Source organism: Echinops telfairi, unplaced genomic scaffold, assembly GCF_000313985.2.
Source record: "Echinops telfairi isolate 266 unplaced genomic scaffold, ASM31398v2 ScPeMD7_3;HRSCAF=10, whole genome shotgun sequence".
Taxonomy (NCBI): Eukaryota; Metazoa; Chordata; class Mammalia; order Afrosoricida; family Tenrecidae; genus Echinops; species Echinops telfairi.
In genome coordinates, this window is record NW_022103899.1 from 895475 (window position 1) to 901026 (window position 5552).

Genomic DNA, 5552 nt, shown 5'->3' on the forward strand with positions numbered 1-5552 from the left:
GTACTCCATTGGTGATGCGCAGTACTCCATTGGTGATGTGTAGTACTCCATTGGTGATGCGCAGTACTCCATTGGTGATGCGTAGTACTCCATTGTGGGCATGTGCCGGGGTTTACTGATCCACTCGTCTATCGATTGACATTTAGGTTGTTTTCAGCTCTTTGCGATTGAATTGCGCCTCCATAAACATTGGAGCGCAGACAGCTAGTTGTGGTCTATTTCTTACCTCTTCTGGGGATATGCCCAGTTGAGGGATAGCTGGGTCCTAAGGTAGATCAATTTCCATTTGTTTTAGATATCACCAGATCTATTTCCACAGAGGCTGTACATCTCTATACGACCACCAGCAGTAGAGGAGAGTTCCTGTCTCTCCATATCCCCTCCAATATTTGTTGCTCTCGGAATTTCTGATTTGGGCTAACCTCAAGGGTGTTGGTGGTAGCTCATGGTAAACAGATCTGTCTTGGAAGAAGTATGACCAGAATGCTCCCTAGAGGCAAGGATGGTGAGATTTTGTCTTACATACTTAAGACCTGTTGTCAGGAGACACCTGTGCTTGGAGAAGGACATCATGCTTGGAGAAGGACATCGTGCTTGGGAAAGCCGTGGAGCAGGGACAAGGAGGAAGGCCTTCATCAAGATAGATCAGCACAGTGGCTACATTGATGGGCTCAAACATAAGGACACTTGTGAGGCTGCAGCAGGGCTGGGCAGCGTTTCCTGGTGTGGTGCACAGGTTCGCTCTGAGTCAGAGTAGACTTGATGGCCTCTAGCAGCAGCAATGGCACCATCTCCCTACGATTGACCTAGCGCTTTACTCGATGCTAGGGACTTCAAAGTCATCATTTCCTTTAAATGTCATCACTTTTATATCATCGAACCCACTTAACCGCTGGGAGAAACGGAAGCTCACAGACATGGAGCGCGTTTACCAAAGCCATGTAATTCGCTCCTGATGGACCCTGGATTCAAACTCGAATCCCAAGCTCTTACTCATTTGCTGTCATGAGATGATTTGTCATTAATATTTAACAGCGTGGGTGGTACTCTGAACAAATCATCGTCTATCATAGCGCTTATGCATCAGGATTTCAATGATACTAATATAAAAGAAAGACCATAGGTTCGAGTCGTCCACTTCGGAAGTATTAAATCAGAGTCTCTGAATGCAAGGTTCATAGACAGATATCTATTAAAAGTGAAAATTTCCTGGTGATTTTGATGCGTGCAGTTCAGTTCAGGTCTATAAGCCGCCCGCCATCTTCAAAAACACCACTCTAATGATTTTAATGTTTCTAGCACTGGCTGGACTGGACATTGTCTGGGTGAGTTCAAGGGCTCAGTGCTGCCACAGAGGACAGGGAGAGGGGAGACCAGTTGGGGAATTTCACTGGACAAATTCCTGTGCAAGGTGCACACACTGAGTTCAGGTGATTGTAAGAAGACAAGGTTAACCCAAAGGTGAGTCAAACGAAGGTCATGGCATCAAAGAGGCTGCTCCTCCAGGGGACTGTGGAAGAAAGAGAATATGAAATCTAAAAGGGAGAATAATTCAAACCAAGCCGGTGGTTAGAAACGCAGACAGTGAGAAAGTCAGGCTTTCTCATTAGTGTACTGCCAACTTTGTGACAGCCAGAAGTAAAAAGATCTAACGGCTTAAACACACCATTTATTGCTTCTGTAGGCAAGGAACCACAGCAGCTCTTTCAGGCTGATGAGTGGCTTTTCTTAGGAGGTGATTCAGGGGCCCAGCGCCCTTCCATGTTGTGGCTCAGCCGTACCCTGGGGCATCCATTCAGAGAAAGGAGATCAAGAACAATCACCTTTTTAGCCTTAGCTTTCTTGCCTTAGCCTTGTTGACATAGGCTAGGAGATGTTCACTATATACCCAAACCACACCCACTGCCTTAGACTTGATTCCTACTCACAACGATGAGGTTCTCTGGAAAAGCAAAACCAATCATGCTAGTGTGTGTATGGATATAGAAAGAGATTCCTACCAGAAATGTCTCACTCAGTTGTAGAAGAGGCTAAATTCAGTTCTGTTGAAGTTCAAGGGTCAGATGTAAACTGAAGGCTGCGGGGGGCTGAGTGGGAAGCAGGAGGATGAATTGGGAAGACCACAGGCTGGTGGATGCTGAACTGAATGAATCCGGGGTTGGCTCCTGGGACCAGAAAGACGATAAAACAGGAAGTCGACAAACCAGACACAAGTCCCAAATCCAGCTAGCTCCCACACACTGTCGATTTAGACTAAGAGTAGGGCATGCTCTCCATGCAAACGCCCTCAATCATATCAAGGCTGTGACCAGATTAAGGAGGTTCATTCTCCCCACAACTGCTTGGCTACTTTACAGAAGACCGAATCATGTGAGAATCTTGACCCATCCTACTCGACATAAAACCTGAGCACAATAACCCTATCTAGGGTTTCGGAAACTATAAATCTTTACAGGAGCAGACAGCCTCATCTTTCTCAATTATATACTACCTGTAACTGAAGGGGCACTAGAAAATTTAGTTTTAATCTCTATGTAGTCTCTTTCCACCAAAACGAAAAGATAATAGTATTTTGCTAACCAGCTATGTTCAGCTAGCCTCTGTCACATCCTATGAGAATCACCTCAAAATCTGTGTTCAGAGGAGAATCCTGTTGAATGCTCTTGGATAAGGCGCATTACTACTTTGAAATTAAATCTAGGTCCAACTTGTTGAGCAGTATAAGACAGGATGCCAGCAACATCTCAAGGACCTTCCGTAGCACAGAGTGGCATAGACAAGGACGAAGGACATGACTAGTGGTCCAAACCAGAAAGATGACCAGGCCTCATGTTCAAAAGCATGGAGACCTGGGCTAAGATAATGAATTTAATAAATATCTGAGTTCTTTCTCTGGGTGACAGCAACAATCTAATTCAACATGGCTTAAACAACGAGGAAATGCACTGGCCTCTGATGGTTGTGTACGATTGCGGTGTGGTTTTTAGGGAAGGGCTGGCCTTGGATGGAAGCTCCAGATGTCAGGAAGATTTCAGTTTTTCTGCTCTGCCTGCTGTTTCATCTGCCAGATAAATACCTTTGTCACCTTATTGCACCCGTGTTTATCCGTAAGCACCTATTTCATAAAAAAAAGGCATTTTCTACCAAACACAGTGGAAGGATGCAACCTTGGAGTAAAGAGCAATCCTTTAACCCTCTCACTTTTGGCCACAGTGGGCTCCAGCACAACCAGGGCGCAGGGTGTGGCGGGGGATACGACAGGTCTCGGGGGTGTTTTGTTGGAACCAACTCAACAGCACCTAATAACAACAACACACCTGGATGAAAAAATTAATTGCATTATTCTGACTTTTTTGCATGGATTTGCCTGAACGAATGACATTGTTGTCACCGGTGAGAACCTGGGTGTGGCTTGCACACTAAAGTTGAGGCACACCCCGCTCCTCAGGGACCAGGAGATGTGATCTTGCTCTACGTAAATGGGAACTTCTTTTCTCTGGCCTAGTAGAGAACGACAAGACTCTCAGGACTCGATCCTCCATATTCAGAAAATAACCCTCCCACAACCTCAGCATCTCCAACACCACAAGTGACTCTGCTTTTCCTCCAGCGTCCAAGTTCCAATGACGACATGCGTGATCTCTTCAGAGAAGCACAACTCCTCACATTTCATGATTTCATGATTTCTCTTTACTCAACCACCAGGATCACACGCTTGCTTGGTGACCACCAAGAATTGGGAGTCTCTATTTTGGCTGGAAAAATATCACAGAAGCACAGGCTTAGGAATAACTAGTCTCACACAGATGTACCGTCATTTCACCATTCTCTGCACTGAAGGGTCTTGTTGCGTTTCGGGTAATCATTCGAGGAATGGACAATGATGGCATGGAACGGAGCACCAAGGCACATGGAAAATTACTGACAGAACTGAGCGCTTTCAGCTGGGGAAGAAAAGATCAAGATGAATCTCTCACACCGGAGAACCAGCAACTAAGGAATACTTGATGTTACTCTGAATACTTAATTGGGCCAAAGGACCAATGGAGAAAAATGATAGAGTTCCATATAGACTTCAATATTTAAAAGGTTTGTGCATTAAAAAACAACAACCCCAACTCTGTTTAAAATGAGTTGTTTGGGGACAGGAGATCTTTACTTTGAATAGGGACTGATACTTTCCAGTTCTGACATTTTTGGAAAGGGTTTTAGAATAAAAGCAGGCTTTGCATAGGAGAGGACTAGTCTCCCCACCCTACTCCAACCCAATGAGAAAGGGGTCCAAGATACCAAATACAACATCAACTCTAGGCGGAAGAACATCGATGCCAAGTTTGTATTAGCTCTTTCTGGTCAATCTCTGGAAACACTCTCCCTTCAACGAGGGCATCTCATTGAAATGCCCTACTCAGCTATCTGGTGAAGACTTCCTGCTTCCTCAAATGGGGAAGCCCTATCACAAATTGCAAGGATTTCTCTTTATTTATTTATCTTCCAAAATTGTTTTCAAATCCCCAATAATAGAAAGTAATGCACTTTTAAAAAAATAGCAAATTGGCTCAAATCTCTGGGCTCAAATCCCAGTTCTAGGTAGAAGCTGTGTGACAAAGGGGAATTATTCAACCCTCTGTTCTCCTGTTTCCCACGGAGCAGGGAAAATCATACCCTGCCTCACCGAGTTGTCAGATTAAATGAGCTAAGCTAGGAAGGCACCTAAAGCCGTGCTCCATGAACTGTTGCTACTACAAAAATAACCACGATGAAAGTATAGGAAAGTACAGATAAGAAAATCACCCATAATACTCCCCCTCAAAGACAACAAATGTTGATGTGCTGATTTCTTTAAATAAGGACCCCTGGTGGTGGCGTGGTTACACGGTGGGCTATTCCACAAGGTCGGCAGTTGGAATCCACCAGCGGCTCCTTGGGAGAAAGACTGGGCTTTCCACTCCCATAAACAGCGACGGTCTCAGAAACCCACAGGGGTCGCTACGACTCAGCAGGGACTCCGCGGCACTGAGTTGTTTGCTGTTGTTAAAGAGTTGCCGTCTTGGGCACCCACAGGGGCAGTTCTGCCCTGGCTTGTAGGCCCCGATTAGTCATGGTAGTGAGTTTGTTTGTTTTCCTAAACATGGCTATGTTCATACTGTAAATATAATTTATATGATTTTGCATCATACTTTTTACTTAACACCACAACATAAGCTTTTTTCCAGCTTATTAACACTCCTCATAAGCATAATTTAAATGGTTATATGATGATTTAGCATGTGGCTCTTCCATGGCCTATTAAATAATTATTTTCAAATATATTTATTAAATAATTCTTCGGCATATTTAGGTTTATTTCCAATTCTGCCTATCATAGATATTGCCGGCGAATGTTTCCTCTCTGCTATCTTTCCCATTCCTTCCAGAACATTCTCTTTCTACCTGATCAGCATTCTGTCTTAGCAGAGACATTCCCATCATCTGTGGGAACTTCTTGGGATTGGGGCCCAAATCGGAGCCCTGCAAACACGGAAAAGGAAATTTCCCTTCACCTGTGACTT